Raw genomic sequence first — 19,745 nt, 5'->3', positions numbered from 1 at the left:
AATTGCTTTTTATTTCATAACGATATCTCAATTGGTTTTTGAGATACGTAACGATTAATAATCCTAACATTTATGTTTAAGATTATGATTCAAAAAACTATAACTCCGAAATTTAAAGATTCCAAGAAATGATCTTTAAAGTATTAAACACTAAATAAGTTTGCTTTAAATTGTTTTTTATTTTATGATGATATCTTAATTAGTTTTCGAGATACAACTCTTTTAATATCTGTTCTTAAAGTTTAGAATAATTCAACATGCCAAGTTTTGGTTTAAAAATCATAACAACGATGTTTATTGACATTAAAAATCTTTATTAAATTTGCAAGATGTCTTTTACTTCATTCTTAAATCTGCATTGGTTTTTGAGATATGACATTTTAAATTCCTAAAATCTGAAACTATCATATATATTAAGTTGGATCTAAAAAGTAGTATCATTGAAGTTTATGAAAAATAAGAAATCATTTGCAGTCCATTTAATCTTTATTAAATTTGCTTTAAAATGTTTTGTATTTCATAGTTATGTATCAATTCATTCTTGAGATTATCAACTTCTTCTTTTAAAATGTGTAATAATCAAATATTCGGCATATTTGATTGTTGGTTTTAAAAATAATAACAACTATGTTTATGGGAATTAAAAAATTATTTATGACACTTTGAATCTGCATTAAATTTGCTTTAAAATGTTGCTTATTTCGTCATCACATCTCAAGTGGTTCTTGAGATACGATGTTTTACTGGATGGAAACTAATTAATAAGTCTCTTCCCCGTTATCAACAACTCTTCTAATTGATGTGCAATTGCAGCTCATCTCATTTGTACTTTTGCCAATAACAACTCTGATAATGGAGACTGGTTTTGCCCAAGAATGATATAGTTATCGCTTCTCAATAATTGCATTTGTATTGTTATTGTTAATATTACATGTAACTTTACAAAGCTATTATTTTATGTGAAATACATAGTATCAAATTGAACTATTATTACGATATATGTTGTTAGGGTGCCAATAATCTGCAAGAAAGAATATTTTTCTTTACTTCAGATTTAGTAAATTCAGTTACTTTTTACCGTATAAGCTAAACTCAGATCTACCGTAAATAAGCCACTTAGTTTTAATTTAAAGTCCTCATGTAGCACTTCCAAACAAAACAATTTTATCTAAATACTATTTTAGCGAAATGTTCTTGATATGTTAATACTCACATCTATTAGAATCGGTTTGCAATGTTTCACAGAGATATATTTTAAAAAAGATTTAATTTTGTTTACCTAAAACAATTACAACATACAAATTAATTAATCTTTTAATATTTAAGTATTGTTTGATTTTGTTATACATAATTACTTACTTTAATTGTACATAAATGAGCAGGGAGGATGATAAGTGTTAAAGACAACGAGTACTCAACGATATAATAAATAGAAATTTGTGTGTTAAGAATGAATTGATCTGTGTTTTTGCTCCCATATAATTTCGACATCCCATTTTGTATATTAATAGATAAAACAACAATCGCTTCTCCTAACGCCGTAATAATTGGCAACCCCATAGCATCACAATATTTTCTCGTCCCTTCACACAACATGAACAAACTTTTGGTTAAAGCCTTTCTTTTAACAAGATTGCTTTCGTTAAAAATGTTATCATCATTGCAAATGAGAAGTAGATTTCGATATATTTGTTCGAAATAAAATTCTGATGTTAATAAGATTGTAACATATTCAGTTTTTAATACGATATAAGAAAATTCTAAGATACCAATTAATATATAAATAACCACTTCTTTTACACCAATAAATTCTATTCCTGTTATAACAGATATTGAAATATACGTCAATCTAAATCCTAATATTACACAAAAAACGCAAAAACCAATATTTCTCGCACGTTGACTTATTTTTTTAAAACCATAATATTTTAATCTTTCGCTAACATCTTGCATGATTTTGTTTGCTTTTAATGTAGTTTTGCCATATATTAGTCTTCTAATATTTAATGAAATTACTTTCACGAATAACACCAATATTAATACTTTTTGTAGTACGTCATAATAGGTATTTCCACCACTAAATATCGTAAAAAGAATACATGGTACTGTTAATAAAGTATCTAAATAAACAAGAATTTTAGAGTAAATTTGATATTTTCGATAAGGATCTATTCCCACAAAATTTAAAAGCCGTGTTAAAGGTTTTAGTAATACACTTTCATAGTTCGTAGACATCATTAAAGTACAAAGTTTGTATACTCGCGAGCTAACGATTTTTGTGCGTAGCATTTATCGAATTGATACGAGGAATATATTACATTATCGATTAACCACACTTAATTTAATGAGAAACTGTTTAATTTACGTAATATAAATTAAAAGAAAATGCGATGGACACCTTCATCTATCACTACAAAGGGAATTAAAACATCGTTGTCTTTGTAACTAAGTTTCCGGAAATAACTTTATTCTGTCTTCAGGGCAAACTATGCAATTTAAAAAACAATGTTAAGACCACGAATGGTAGAATCTAAGATAATTGCTATATTTCGGGAACTTGTGCATAGCTCGATGGTACGGGAAGGAAATAGTTTGCCCTGAAGAAGGAATTAAGTTATTTCCGAAAACTTGGTTAAAAATACAAGAACAATGTTTATATTCTTTTTGCATTGGTCGAATTTCCAAAAGAATGTTCTGCAGTTCCTACATTTATATCATGAAAATTTGGCGCAAATAAGAAAATATAAGTCAAACATTTTTCGAACTAAAAATATATCTAGTTGCATTCAAACACATTTATTATACAACATACAATACGAAACACCGAATGTATTCTGATTAATATTACAAATCATGATTCTTATTATTGGAATTAACCCTTATATGTTCCCAAAAACTGTTTACATTTTGGACAATAATGGTTGACATCCATACAAGATGCACAGCAATACGGACAGCAGAAACAAGGCCAACAGCTTAAAAAAAAATAATTTCGTTATTAAAATTTAAATAAATTCAAATTCATTCTTACAAGAAGCAACAAAGAAGTGCTCCAATATGGGTCCCAGCATTACTTTTGTGTTTTATTTTTGTGTTTACTCTATAATTACAATGCGGACAAACAACGGATTGGCTTGATGGTCCATAATTAATACCTTCAGTCACAATAACCGTGGTATGATCTAAGAGAAAAATATTTTTTTTATTTGTACCAATTTAAAACTTGTATAACTAATTTTATTATCTTAATCCATAATTAAATTATATCTTTTTATAAACACTTCATATGTTTGTTTTAGGAATTAAACTTCCAAGCAAAAACTAAATCTATTAAAATGAAAAATTTGTGCAATACTTACGAGTTCCTTGATGTCTAGGATCCATATTAAAAATAAACTTTTCAACAATATTTTAACACAAAAACTTGTAAAGAATTACTTAGAGTACTGGGCAGGTAACGTTTTAGATTGTATATTTATACGCATACACGAATTTTGTAATCTCACCGTATGTACAAAACTGAGTCAAATGATAAAAGATAAGAGATACTGCAATAAGAGTGAAAATAATAAAGGATGATCAATACATTTCTGATTCATTCCGTATTAATTATGTGACGTAACAATATTGATAATCTTTTGAGAAAAGAAGATTCTCAAATAGGTAATAAATATAAACATTATTACCTATTTGTATAAAATATTTATATAAATAATTAATATTTTCATAAATAAGATTCTCTAAATCTTTAAAAAAATTTATTATTGACTGTCGATTTATCACTATTTACCTTATTGATTGTCAAACTGTTAACTAAAATAATTATGCAATAAATTACCCCATATTTTTATTTCCAAACAATACTTTTATATGTTCCTAAATTACGTACTATTTTTAACAGGTGTTACAGAAGATGCTATTAAATACATTCGCGATGGAGTATATTATCCAATTTCTTTCGAGGGAAAGAAATATGAAAAGTGCATAATTAGAGTAGCTTGTTCTGACAACTAACGACTGTAGCGTCAATAAGTTTTCAATTTTGCACATTAACTTAGAAATCGTTTCAGTGGCAAATTTTAACATGTCGACTTTCCCAACTTTTTATTGGGAATTGTGTGAAAATTTTCGTGATTTTCAACGTGATTGCTTGATAGCTTGTATAAAAACATTAAAGACAAATATCACAATTTGACGAAATCATGTTCAACGTTGAGAGTAGCAACAATTGCTGCCAAGCCAAACAGGCATAACCATACACAATCTTCAATCGTTACAATATTGGTTCAAAGATTACGCAAATTCCCATTTGAACACGATGTAATGCATGTTTTATGTGTTTTCTGGGAAACCAAGTAGATGTCGTTTATGAAGTTTTGGCTTGGGTCGATATACAATGGCAAACCCAATCCAAGATGAGCATGCAACGCGGCACACGAAGAAGCAAGACTTGACCAACCAAGACTTGATTAACTTTCAAAACGACAAAGTAGCAGAAGAGGATAGAAATGAGTTCAAGTTTTTATTATGAGTGTGTTGGCAGAAGAATATTGAAAATTTAGCCAATATCTCAAGTTACTTGTAAATATGGAGCACGAGTAGTGTTCGATTCTTGTTTAACAATAATTGAGGTGTACAATACACATTGTTCCTAAAAGTAATTAGTGTGAATCATATTTTCTAAACACATCAAACTTCTCCGTTTAAAATGTGTTATAATCAAATATTCGGTATATTTGATTGTTGGTTTTAAACATAATAACTATGTTTATGGGAATTAAGAAATTATTTATGACACTTTGAATCTGCATTAAATTTGCTTTAAAATGTTGCTTATTTCGACATCACATCTCAAGTAGTTCGTGAGATACGATGTTTTACTGGATGGAAACTAATTAATAAGTCTCTTCCCCGTTATCAACAACTTTTCTAATTGATGTGCAATTACAGCTCATCTCATTTGTACTTTGGCAATAACAACTCTGATAATGGAGACTGCTTTTGCCCAAGAATGTTCCTTATAGTGATGATTAAGCGATCCATATAGTTATTGCTTCTCAATAATTGCATTTGTATTGTTATTATTAGTATTACATGTAACTTTACAAAGCTATTATTTTATGTGAAATACATAGTATCAAATTGAACTATTATTACGATATATGTTGTTAGGGTGCCAATAATCTGCAAGAAAGAATATTTTTCTTTACTTTAGTTTTAGTAAACTTCGTTACTTTTTACCGTATAAGCTAAACTCAGATCTACTGCAAATAAGCCACTTAGTTTTAATTTAAAGTCCTCATGTAGCACTTCCAAACAAAACAATTTTATCTAAATACAATTTTAGCGAACTGTTCTTGATTTGTTAATACTCACATCTATGAGAATCGGTTTGCAATGTTTCACAGAGATATATTTTAAAACAGATTTAATTTTGTTTACCTAAAACAATTACAACATACAAATTAATTAATCTTTTAATATTTAAGTATATGTCTGATTTTTTTATACAGAATTACTTACTTTAATTGTACATAAATGAGCAGGGAGGATAATAACTGTTAAAGACAACGAGTACTCAACGATATAACAAATAGAAATTTGTGTCTTAAGAAAGAATTGGTCTGTGTTTTTGCTCCCATATAATTTCGACATCCCGTTTTGTATATTAACAGATAAAACAACAATCGCTTCTCCTAACGCCGTAATAATTGGTAAACCCATAGCATCACAATATTTTTTCGTCCCTTCACACAACATGAACAAACTTTTGGTTAAAGCATTTCTTTTAACAAGATTGCTTTCGCTAAAAATGTTATCATCATTGCAAATGATCAGTAGATTTCTATATATTTGTTCGAAATAAAATTCTAATGTTAATAAGATTGTAACATATTCAGTTTTTAATACGATATAAGAAAATTCTAAGATACTAATTAATATATAAATAACGACTTCTTTTACACCAATAAATTCTATTCCTGTTATAACAGATATTGAAATATACGTAAATCTAAATCCTAACATTACGCAGAAAACGCAAAAACCAATATTTCTCGCACGATGACTTATTTTTTTAAAACCATAATATTTTAATCTTTCGCTAACATCTTGCATGATTTTGTTTGCTTTTAATGTAGTTTTGCCATATATTAGTCTTCTAATATTTAATGAAATTACTTTCACGAATAACACCAATATTAAAACTTTTTGTAGTACGTCATAATAGGTATTTCCACCACTAAATATCGTAAAAAGAACACATGGTACTGTTAATAAAGTATCTAAATAAACAAGAATTTTAGAGTAAATTTGATATTTTCGATAAGGATCTATTCCCACAAAATTTAAAAGCCGTGTTAAAGGTTTTAGTAATACACTTTCATAGTTCGTAGACATTATTAAAGTACAAAGTTTGTATACTCACGAGCTAACAATTTTTGTGCGTAGCATTTATCGAATTGATACGAGGAATATATTACATTATCGATTAACCACACTTAATTTAATGAGAAACTGTTTAATTTACGTAATATAAATTAAAAGAAAATGCGATGGACACCTTCATCTATCACTACAAAGGGAATTAAAACATCGTTGTCTTTGTAACTAAGTTTCCGGAAATAACTTTATTCTGTCTTCAGGGCAAACTATGCAATTTAAAAAACTATGTTAAGACCACGAATGGTAGAATCTAAGAGGATTGCTACACATCGAGCTATGAACTTTTGCATAGCTCGATGGTTATTTCCGAAAATACAAGAACAACGTTTATATTCTTTTTGCATTGGTCGAATTTCCAAAAGAATGTTCTGCTGTTCCTACATTTATATCATGAAAATTTGGCGCAAATAAGAAAATATAAGTCAAACATTTTTCGAACTAAAAATATATCTAGTTGCATTCAAACACATTTATTATACAACATACAATACGAAACACCGAATGTATTCTGATTAATATTACAAATCGTGATTCTTATTATTGGAATTAACCCTTATATGTTCCCAAAAACTGTTTACATTTTGGACAATAATGGTTGACATCCATACAAGATGCACAGCAATACGGACAGCAGAAACAAGGCCAACAGCTTGAAAAAAAAATTTCGTTATTAAAATTTAAATAAATTCAAATTCATTCTTACAAGAAGCAACAAAGAAGTGCTCCAATATGGGTGCCAGCATTACTTTTGTGCTTTATTTTTGTGTTTACTCTATAATTACAATGCGGACAAACAACGGATTGGCTTGATGGTCCATAATTAATACCTTCAGTCACAATAACCGTGGTATGATCTAAGAGAAAAATATTTTTTTTATTTGTACCAATTTAAAACTTGTATAACTAATTTTATTATCTTAATCCATAATTAAATTATATCTTTTTATAAACACTTCATATGTTTGTTTTAGGAATTAAACTTCCAAGCAAAAACTGAATCTATTAAAATGAAAAATTTGTGCAATACTTACGAGTTCCTTGATGTCTAGGATCCATATTAAAAATAAACTTTTCAACAATATTTTAACACAAAAACTTGTAAAGAATTACTTAGAGTACTGGGCAGGTAACGTTTTAGATTGTATATTTATACGCATACACGAATTTTGTAATCTCACCGTATGTACAAAACTGAGTCAAATGATAAAAGATAAGAGATACTGCAATAAGAGTGAAAATAATAAAGGATGATCAATACATTTCTGATTCATTCCGTATTAATTATGTGACGTAACAATATTGATAATCTTTTGAGAAAAGAAGATTCTCAAATAGGTAATAAATATAACCTATTTATCAATTACCTATTTGTATAAAATATTTATATAAATAATAAATATTTTGATAAATAAGATTCTCTAAATATTTAAAAAAAATTATTATTGACTGTCGATTTATCACTATTTACCTTATTGATTGTCAAACTGTTAACTAAAATAATTATGCAATAAATTACCCCATATTTTTATTTCCAAACAATACTTTCATATGTTCCTAAATTACGTACTATTTTTAACAGTTGTTACAGAAGATCCTATTAAATACATTCGCGGTGGAGTATATCCAATTTCTTTCTAGGGAAAGAAATATGAAAAGTGCATAATTAGAGTAGCTTGTTCTGACGACTAACGACTGTAGCGTCAATAAGTTTTCAATTTTGCCCATTAACTCAGAAATCGTTTGAGTGGCAAATTTTAACATGTCGACTTTCCCAACTTCTTATTGGGAATTGTGTGAGAATTTTCGTGATTTTCAACGTGATTGCTTGATAGCTTGTGTAAAAACATTAAAGACAAATATCACAATTTGACGAAATCATGTTCAACGTTGAGAGTAGCAACAATTGCTGCCAAGCCAAACAGGCATAACCGTACACAATCTTCAGTCGTTACAATATTGGTTCAAAAATTACGCAAATTCTCATTTGAACACGATGTAATGCATGTTTTATGTGTTTTCTGGGAAACCAAGTAGATGTCGTTTATAAAGTTTTGGCTTGGCTGGATATATAATGGCAAACCCAACCCAAGATGAGCATGCAACGCGGCACACGAAGAAGCAAGACTTGACCAACCAAGACTTGATTAACTTTTAAAACGACAAAGTAGCAGAAGAGGATAGATATGAGTTCAAGTTTTTATTATGAGTGTGTTGGCAGAAGAATATTGAAAATTTAGCCAATATCTCAAGTTACTTGTAAATATGGAGCACGAGTAGTGTTCGATTCTTGTTTAACAATAATTGAGGTGTACAATACACATTGTTCCTAAAAGTAATTAGTGTGAACCATATTTTCTAAACACATCAAACTTCTCCGTTTAAAATGTGTTATAATCAAATTTTCGGTATATTTGATTGTTGGTTTTAAAAATAATAACAACTATGTTTATGGGAATTAAGAAATTATTTATGACACTTTGAATCTGCATTAAATTTAAACTAAGATTAGAACTAAAACTAGAACTAACACTAGAAACTTCATGTTCACATATCATGAACATGTTCACATCATCATCCCCAACAGAAGAGGTCCGTGATCCGTACATTATTTCAGCGAGCAGCGAGACTATGTGAAGGAGAGAACTTGAAGAAGGAGCAACACTTTCTACGAGGCGTGCTGCAGAAGAATGGATACACTTCGAGGGACATCAACCAGGCCATCAAGCAGCGAAAGCAGAAAGAGGACACGGTAAGTACAAAACCACTTGGATTTATCTGTCTTCCCTATGTTTCAGGTGTAACGGAATGAATTGCTAGGCACCTCAAGAAGAACGACATCGTAGTGCGGTACGGCACGGTCAGCAAAATTCGGAACACACTCCCGATAGCCAAGGACAAACTAACTCCATTAAAAGGAGCGGGAGTCTATCGACTATCGTCTAGTTGTGGGAAGGTTTATGTTGGCCAAACTGGACGCAACGTCGAGTGCCGCATCAAGGAGCATGAGAGGGATGTAAGGCTGAAGAAGATCCAGCAGTCGGCGGTTGCGGAACATTGCCATGCAGAGGGGCACCGAATAGACTTCGAACAAACAAAGGTGCTGGCTAGGGACAACAGATACTACCAAAGACTGACAAGAGAAGCCATAGAGATTCACCGACATAAAAATAACGTCAACAGAGAGGATGGCTGGGAGCTTAGCAGAACATGGAAGATGGTGGTGAACACGAAGACCTCTTCCCGCCTCACACCGGACGCGACGCAATTAGTTATTAATTAGTTTGTAATTAGCGTTAACTGATTATTAATTAGTTTTTCCGACTTATATATAGTTACCGATTTTTTGATCTCGTCACTTCGAACCAGTTTCTGAAGAAGGTTGCATCATGGCATCCCAAACGTCAAACCTTTTATTAAAAGACGCACGGCAAAACCCGAAAGTTTCTAGTGTTAGTTCTAATCTTAGTTTAATTCACACCGGCCGTGAAAGCCTTCGTACTAATATGGCATTAAATTTGCTTTAAAATGTTGCTTATTTCTTCATCACATCTCAAGTGGTTCTTGAGATACGATGTTTTACTGGATGGAAACTAATTAATAAGTCTCTTCCCCGTTATCAACAACTTTTCTAATTGATGTGCAATTACAGCTCATCTCATTTGTACTTTGGCAATAACAACTCTGATAATGGAGACTGCTTTTGCCCAAGAATGTTCCTTATAGTGATGATTAAGCGATCGATATAGTTATTGCTTCTCAATATTTGCATTTGTATTGGTATTATTAGTATTACATGTAACTTTACAAAGCTAATATTTTATGTGAAATACATAGTATCAAATTGAACTATTATTACGATATATGTTGTTAGGGTGCCAATAATCTGCAAGAAAGAATATTTTTCTTTACTTTAGTTTTAGTAAATTCCGCTACTTTTTACCGTATAAGCTAAACTCAGATCTACTGCAAATAAGCCACTTAGTTTTAATTTAAAGTCCTCATGTAGCACTTCCAAACAAAACAATTTTATCTAAATACAATTTTAGCAAAATGTTCTTGATTTGTTAATACTCACATCTATGAGAATCGGTTTGCAATGTTTCACAGAGATATATTTTAAAACGGATTTAATTTTGTTTACCTAAAACAATTACAACATACAAATTAATTAATCTTTTAATATTTAAGTATTTGTCTGATTTTTTTATACAGAATTACTTACTTTAATTGTACATAAATGAGCAGGGAGGATAATAACTGTTAAAGACAACGAGTACTCAACGATATAACAAATAGAAATTTGTGCTTTAAGAAAGAATTGATCTGTGTTTTTGCTCCCATATAATTTTGACATGCCGTTTTGTATATTAACAGATAAAACAACAATCGCTTCTCCTAACGCCGTAATAATTGGCAACCCCATAGCATCACAATATTTTTTCGTCCCTTCACACAACATGAACAAACTTTTGGTTAAAGCATTTCTTTTAACAAGATTGCTTTCGTTAAAAATGTTATCATCATTGCAAATGATAAGTAGATTTCTATATATTTGTTCGAAATAAAATTCTAATGTTAATAAGATTGTAACATATTCAGTTTTTAATACGATATAAGAAAATTCTAAGATACTAATTAATATATAAATAACGACTTCTTTTACACCAATAAATTCTATTCCTGTTATAACAGATATTGAAATATACGTAAATCTAAATCCTAACATTACGCAGAAAACGCAAAAACCAATATTTCTCGCACGATGACTTATTTTTTTAAAACCATAATATTTTAATCTTTCGCTAACATCTTGCATGATTTTGTTTGCTTTTAATGCAGTTTTGCCATATATTAGTCTTCTAATATTTAATGAAATTACTTTCACGAATAACACCAATATTAATACTTTTTGTAGTACGTCATAATAGGTATTTCCACCACTAAATATCGTAAAAAGAACACATGGTACTGTTAATAAAGTATCTAAATAAACAAGAATTTTAGAGTAAATTTGATATTTTCGATAAGGATCTATTCCCACAAAATTTAAAAGACGTGTTAAAGGTTTTAGTAATATACTTTCATAGTTCGTAGACATTATTAAAGTACAAAGTTTGTATACTCGCGAGCTAACGATTTTTGTGCGTAGCATTTATCGAATTGATACGAAGAATAAATTAATATAATCGGCACATATTACATTTTGTAATTTATAGGGGGTAAAGTTTACTATCAATTTGCTTATATTATTATCGATTAACTACACTTAATTTAATGAGAAACTGTTTAATTTACGTAATATAAATTAAAAGAATATGCGATTGATGGACAACGTTGTCTTTGTTTTTGTAATCAAGTTTCGGAAATAACTTTATTCTTTCTTCAGACCAAGAACGGTAGAATCTAAGAGGATTGCTACATTACGGGAACTTGTGCATAGCTCGAAGACGTCACATATGGGTAGGCAACTACTCTTTCACACTTTGAATTAGCAAATACTAGAACTAACATTAGATCCTTATTAGATCTAGAACCAGAAGCAGTTTAGTCGTGCGTCTCTTAAGACGGCTAAAACCGAACCTTTCTAGTTCTAGGTCCTATTGCCCCCTGGAGGGCAGCCAAACAACCCCAGGCCCCAATTTTCTGCAGTTTCTACATTTATATCATGAAAATTTGGCGAAAATATATATCAAAAATTATTCGAAATAAAAATATATCTAGTTGCATTCAAAAACATTTATTTTACAATACTAAACAGCGAATGTATTCTGATTAATATTACAAATCGTGATTATTATTATTATTGGAATTAAATCTTATATATTCCCAAAGATTGTTTACATATTGGGCAATAATGCTTGACATCCATACATGATTCACAGCAACACGGACAGCAGATACAAAGCCCACAGCTTGAAAAATAAAAAAATAATTTCGTTGTTAAAATTTAAATAAAACCAAATTTATTCTTACAGGAGGTAACCAAAAAGTGATCCAATACCGCTCCCAGCATTAGTTTTGTGCTTTATTTTTGTGTTTACGCTATGATTACAATGCGGGCAAACAACGGATTGGCTTGATGGCCCAAAATTAGTACGTTCACTCATAATAACCGTGGTATGATCTACAAAAGAAAAATATTTTTTTATTTGTACCAATTTAAAACTTGTGTAACTAATTTTATTATCTTAATCCATAATTAAATTATATCTTTTTATGAACATTTCACATGTTTGTTTTAGGATTTAAACCAAATCCATTAAAACCGTTTAAATATATTTATTATAATAGCAACACTTACAAGTTTCTTGAATTACGTAGGATGCTGGGTAGGTAATGTTTTAAATTGTATATTTATACCCCTACACGAATTTTGTTATCTCACCGTATGTACAAAACTGAGTCAAATAAAAAAAGATAAGAAATACTGAGCGAAAATAATAAAAAATGATCAACACCTTTCTGATTCATACAATTCCCTATTAATTGTGTGACGTAACAATATTGATAAGTCTTAATCTTTTGGGATGAATTATTTCATTTGAAATAAAAATTTCTGAAAAATACTTAAGACAGAAAAAGATTTATATATAAAAAAATCTGCTTGTGACGCAAAAACTATCCTCATTAAAATCGGAGTATAAACATTTTTTAAACGAGCTCGTTGAATAATTACAATTATTATTGTTAGTATTTAAATCCACCTAAAAATCAACTCGCACTAATTGTAAATGATTCATGTGCCACGCGATATACTATGGCTAACCAAGAATTTATTCTAGTATTTTTTGGAATAATCGTTCTAACATCTGGAACCGTACTAAAGTGCTTAAAGCCGGAACCAACTAAATCATACAACGAAAAATCAGTAAATTTTTTAAAAACTAATACAATATTATATATAATTTAACAATCTTCTTAATTCGAATTTTTCTTTCAGTGCGTATCAAATGGTACGAGATGGTTTCAAATTGCCGGAAATATACCTTGCGAAAATTGTTGCATATTTCGCAACATGACCCAGCTTAATGATGGATATGTTGCTGTTACAGACACAGAAATTAAAAATAAGTAAAAGAAAAATGTAAAATTTAAACAAACCCTAAATTTTCATTTAATTTGTGTTTCTAGTGTAAAAACAGTACACAATTTCCTGGCCAGGAGGGATAAAAATGCTTTTGTTTACCGGTCACTAAATAGTTCAAGCGTGATTGTAATATTAGATACGGATTGTACGAAATATGGTGTAATATACGATATAACTAGAAGTAGGAATATATTAACGCAAAAAATAGGTCATGATTTTTTAACATTTTTTTGTAGATGTTTTGCAAGTTTATACGAAAGCACGAAATCAAAAAAGATCTTTACTAACAACATTGGAGGGGGTTAAAAAGTGTGGGTTGCCTATTTATAGGTATGGTGCTGAGACAGCGTGTGAAAAAATATCTTAAATATTGTTCTTAAATGTTCCTATGATGAGTGTTAATTTAAAATAAATGATTTATAACTTCGAAATGATGATTTTGAAATATCTCACATTTTTATGTCCACTGATAAATTGAATTAATTATCCCCAAGAAATTGTATTACTAGAAGCACATATAAACACCAAGAATTGAAGTCAACGTTCGATGTGTTTTGGGTGTTCTGTTTACATTTTCACCAAATATGTGAACTCACAATCAGTCCGGCCGACGATCACCGAATATTTCCGAACAGGCCAATCTTTTTATGATTTCTTTGAAAATAAATGTACCTGATTAATGTTTATCGAACCCTAATAAATGAATAATTCTCTCCTAAGTAAGCAAGGCTTGTACACGCATTTGTGGTTTGGCTTTGGCGAAGTTAACATTTTAGTAGTACTGTATTTTAGGACTGACGCTCCTTTTTACATAAAAAAATGGACTCAATCTTTGGATGCGTTTTATGGTCCGAAGGTACCAATAAATATTTTTTTCTGTAAATCGTCTCTAAATTTGAGATGTGTCTTATAGTCCCAAAAATACGGTATATTTTTCTAAAAAGAGATTTCATTCAAAATGATTCCAGTTTTCCTAAAGATAGAAAAAAGATTATTTTTAACTATACATTGTCACAAAACCATTTAGAGATTTTTTTAGTGCAGTTAGGCGACGTTGTAGGTATTGTAACAATCCTACTGCACTACAATTCGAACAAGAATACAAAAAACTATTCGTACATACCAGCAGTAAAGGGGCAAAATCTGGAAATGCAATTGCATTAGATTATACTAATATTTTAAATTGTTCATCAATACTCAAAAATAAAAATGATGAAATTGAAACACTGGACATTATAGACGTTGCGAACTTAGACAACATTTGCATTTAACTACCACTTTAAAAACTAATATTACCTGCCAATTTTCTTTAAACATAGTAGAAGGAACTAGTGATATTTCAATGCTAAAGATACAAAAGACCTATGGGATTTTGACTAAAGCTTCTGAGTTTGTAGTCAAACTTTACTTAATTAGCGAAAAAATTATTAGAGAGTATAAACGACAAAATGTATTATTCAATAACAAGAACATACTTTTAAAGTTAACTAACTAATTCTATTTTATTAGGTTTACCTCAAAACATATATGATCTTTTTGGAGATCATACGTATGATGATGTTATTGATGGGCATGAAATACAACGTATAAAGTTAATAACAACAAAATTTATTAACATAAAGTTATTTAATGAAACCAAGTTAATAAATCAAGAACCTAGGCTTTGACATAAATATGTTAAACAAACAAATATTATTTTCAAATCAATGAGAATTATTTTAAAATTTATATTCATAAGTTAAGTTTTAAGTTTTACATTTCTTCATGTACGCCACTGTGTATGTCTGATTTTACCATAACTATATACGCCACTGTCAGTGGGACCCATACCAAAACAAACACTCGAACGTTGGCTTCTAGTTATACAATTTCTTTAGAGAGCTAGCCTAATAATAGTGGAAATCAATGCCTGAGCCGCTTCGACGAGGTTCCTATAACATTTAAGACAAAGTGGTACCTGTTCTAGTCGAACCTGTTAATCTTTGTCTAAATGGGCAATATTTGCCTAAAATTTATAATTGTTGCCGCCATTTACCTTTATGATTTCTATCATGTATTGCCGATGTGATAGGAACAGAATGAATAAGGTGATCGATATTAGAAGCATCAGTTTGGTATTGAAATGCTTGTATAGCATTGAAAAAAAAAACGAGATCTAGTACATTACTGTCAGGACTATTAAGAGGTTGACACATTACGTCTATAGGAGTATTCAGCTTCAATGAAGTTCTTATCATTCTTATCAAAGTGCGGTTTAGCGTTGTGAGGCTATTTAGCTTCAATTGCACACAGAAGTTTATCATGTTTCTGTATTCACTCTTGGTCTGTTGACATTTCCATCTAAGTTTGCTTTTTCTATGATTAATTTCCTTATCTTTTCAGGCTAGTTTTTTCCTGCTACTCCATTCCTTTTCCCATACTGCAGTTTGAATAACCTCGACTAATATCACTGCTTCTTTTTCTAATTGCATTTCATTATTATTGCTTGTTCAATTTTCTCCCCAAGGCTAATCTAGAAACTTTTTCAATCAGTCAATTTGTTTGTCATCGTCGAATTATTTAACTTGAAAAGTGATATTTTTTAATATAAGAAGATTTGGTTATGATGAAGAGTCAAAATTAATTATAAAGAACTTTTATTATTTGAAGGACACTTTGAAAAATTTAGGATTCGAAGATGTAGATAAAAATTTGAAACGATGGGTCGTAGTGGTACATTTCTGATTCATTCCGTATTAATTATGTGAAGTAACAATATTGATAATAACCTTTGGGAAGAATTATTTCATTTGAAATAAAAATTTCTGAAAAATACTTAAGACAGAAAAAGATAAAAAAAAAACTATCCTCATTAAAGTAGGAGTATAAAAAATTTTTTAACGAGCTTATTAAACATGCCCGTTGAAAAATTACAATTATTGTTGTTAGTATTTAAATCCACCTAAGAATCAACTCGCACTAATTGTAAATGATGCGCCACGCGATACACTATGGCTAACCAAGCATTAATTATAGTATTTTTTGGAATAATCTTTCTAACAACTGGATCCGTACTAAAGTGTTTAAAACCGGAGCCAATTAAATCATTCAGCGAAAAATCAGTAAATTTTTTAAAAACTAATTAATACAATATGTATATAATTTAATAATAATATTCTTAATTCGAATTTTTCTTTCAGTGCGTATCAAACGGTACGAGATGGTTTCAAATTGCCGGAAACGTACCTTGCGAAAATTGTTGCATATTTCGCAACATGACCCAGTTTAGTGATGGATATATTGCTATTACCGACACAAAAATTAAGAATAAGTAAAAGAAAAATGTAAAATTTATGTTAAAACTAAATTTATATTTAACTTGCGTTTCTAGTGTAAAAACAGTACACAATTACCTGGCCATGAGGGATAAAAATGCTTCTTTTTACCGGTCACCAAATAGTTCAAGCGTGATGGTAATGTTAGATACGGATTGTACGAAATATGCTGTATTATACGATATAACTACAAGTAGGAATATATTAACGCAAAAAATAGGTCATGATTTTTTAACATTGTTTTGTAGATGATTTGCAAGTTTATACCAAAGCGCGAAATCAAAAACGATCTTTACTAACAACATTGGAGGGGGTTAAAAAGTGTGGATTGCCTATTTATACGTATGGCGCTGAGACAGATTGTGAAAAAATATCTTAAATATCATTCTTAAATATTCCTATGAGTGTTAATTTAAAATAAAAGATTTATAACTTAGAAATGATGCTTTTGAAATTTCTCACATTTTCATGTCCACTGATAAATTGAGACCATTTGTCCATTGTAAATTGAAAACTAGCCTAATAATAGTGGAAATCTATGCCTAAGCCGCTTCGACGAGGTTCCTATAACATTTAAGGCAAAATGGTACCTAGTCGAACCGTTAATCCTGTTAATCTTTGTCTAAATGGGCAAAATTTGCCTAAAATTTATAATTGTTGCCGCCATTTACCTTTATGATTTCTATCATATATTGCTGATGTGATATGAACAGAATGAATAAGGTGGTCGATATTCGAAATAAATATTATCTACGTTGGATGGAGTTAAAATAGTCTAAACATTTTTAATTTGTATACAACTTTGAGTTGATTAAATCAGTTCAAGGGAAATAAATAACAGTTTACTTCGACAAAAACAGCAATTTATTAAATTAAATATCTTTTTAATAAAATTGTTGTACTTTATTAGTTATTTTTTTCCATATTTTCGTTCAAAGGTCAATAGACATATTCGTGAAATATATTATTTATTAACCATTTGAGTCAATTTCATTAGAATAAATGATGGTGTAGATAAAGAAAAATGATTGTATTGTGAATATCAATACAACACTTCATATACCTACAAGAATTTACGAACGAACCTAAATATTATTATGGAAGAAAACGTCCAAATTGATGATAAAAATCCAATAATAATTTTACAAACAATTCTTGGAATACAGGACTCCTCCTATGTTTTTAAAACATTAATAACTACCCCTACTTATAAGAAAATTCTCCTGTTCGTAGATATATTTCTATTGATCGTGTATATAACATGTTCTACACTTACAAATAAAGCCAATAGTTATTCTGAAGCTATTAATAAAATGGCCGTACTTGTAACAACAATAAAAGTGATATTTTTTAATATAAGAAGATTTGGTTATGATGAAGAGTCAAAATTAATTATAAAGAACTGTTATTATTTGAAGGACATTTTGAAACATTTAGGATTCGAAGATATAAACAAAAATTTGAAGCGATGGGTTGTAGTGGTATTATTTCTACAAATCATCTCTAATATTCGATTTCTTTTCCTTCTACATACGCAAGACCATGAATCTTATAGTATAAACACTATAAACGATAAAATTACCGATGCAATTAGATTGATTTTAGACTTACCTTACATGGTGCTTAAAATCGAATTTATGTACATGTTATTAATAGTAAGAAATAATATGCGAGTTTTATACCAACACAACATGCAGAAACAGAACAATATGTCTCAATCGATACAATCTTTGGACGAGAATATGTTGAAACTTCGTAAATTTGTTTTATTATGTTTGCATACATGTAGAGTATTTTGTTATACAGCTGCTATGCCTATTGTTATAGTATTAGGAGAAAACATTATTTTACATTCCATACACATCCAAAATATCGTTTCGAAATTATATGGAAGCAAAAACACAAATTTGTGGTTTTTTAACATACAATATTCTATATATCGCGCACTCGATTGTATATTTTGTTTGGCAATAATTATTATTCCGTCTCATTTATGTCATAAACATGTAAGTATTAATATTAAGCAAAAATTAATTTAAGTGTACTTAAAAAATCATTAACAGGTAAAAATGGTTATAACGAAAATGAGAGAAAAGGATTTTTCACGTATTAGCGGCGTTTTAAAAGACGTTAGTGAATTAATCATTTAATTTATTTGCTAATTTATTAATTTTATTTTAGGTGAAACTTTTTTATCTACAACTTCATCACGAAAACTTTAAAGTTGCTCCAGGTGGATTATTTACGATCGATTTATCTTTAGTGTACACAGTAAAACGTTTGATACCAAAATTAGTAAGATTTTTAATTCTTTCATTTTTAGATTGCTGCAACATTATCCACATACATCATTATTATCGTACAATTTGATATAATGTATTTTTAAACTACACTATGATGATTTTCGCCTATTCAAGAATTTCTATTATTATCTATTAAAGAATGTTTCTTAATTTTTTCATTAATATCCACAACTTTTTATATCAAACTATCACCAAAACAGTTCTCAACTCTTCATATATACTATGTATTGAATTTCTGTAGTTAGTCCTGACATAGTTTTGATCAATATTGTAGTGGTGTGGAAGAAATTATCGAATACAGGAATGGCATTAACAAATATTCAGGAGCTAGTTAAAGAATTTTCATTCTACATATTACTAGCAGAGTGCTGGATCCTTATAATGTAGGATGTCACTCCACACCATAGCAATGTTTTTCATTAAAACACTTAATACACAAATGAGTGAGACTCCCATCACATTCTTTACAGTAGGTTCGAATACTCTAAGTTCCTCGCTAGACGCCATCCGTGATTTGATTTTGCCATTTCATAACACATCTCGCTCAGATCTCACTTTCAGACAGTTCATGACGCGAAGAAAATTTCTGCTTGTCGT

General features: G+C 29.6%; 3 long non-coding RNA genes across 3 annotated transcripts; 2 read left to right on the top strand and 1 right to left on the bottom strand.

The window, feature by feature from the left end:
• Positions 1-12,165: 12,165 nt before the first annotated feature.
• LOC111427036 (uncharacterized) lies at positions 12,166-14,126 on the bottom strand. The gene is made up of 3 exons (XR_002707893.2): positions 13,985-14,126; positions 12,418-12,568; positions 12,166-12,356 (listed from the first exon to the last, which is right to left on the bottom strand). It is a non-coding gene; the product is annotated as an uncharacterized lncRNA (long non-coding RNA).
• On the top strand, positions 13,169-13,962 carry LOC111427034 (uncharacterized). Its single transcript, XR_011639740.1, has 4 exons — positions 13,169-13,312; positions 13,385-13,515; positions 13,576-13,712; positions 13,768-13,962. It is a non-coding gene; the product is annotated as an uncharacterized lncRNA (long non-coding RNA).
• Positions 14,127-16,491: 2,365 nt separating the features above from the next.
• On the top strand, positions 16,492-17,285 carry LOC111427032 (uncharacterized). Its single transcript, XR_011639851.1, has 4 exons — positions 16,492-16,632; positions 16,711-16,841; positions 16,902-17,038; positions 17,094-17,285. It is a non-coding gene; the product is annotated as an uncharacterized lncRNA (long non-coding RNA).
• The last annotated feature ends 2,460 nt before the right edge of the window (positions 17,286-19,745 follow it).

Source organism: Onthophagus taurus, chromosome 2, assembly GCF_036711975.1.
Source record: "Onthophagus taurus isolate NC chromosome 2, IU_Otau_3.0, whole genome shotgun sequence".
Classification (NCBI taxonomy): domain Eukaryota; kingdom Metazoa; phylum Arthropoda; class Insecta; order Coleoptera; family Scarabaeidae; genus Onthophagus; species Onthophagus taurus.
Note: the sequence above shows the minus strand (reverse complement) of the source record. Positions and strands in the feature narration are given on the sequence as shown.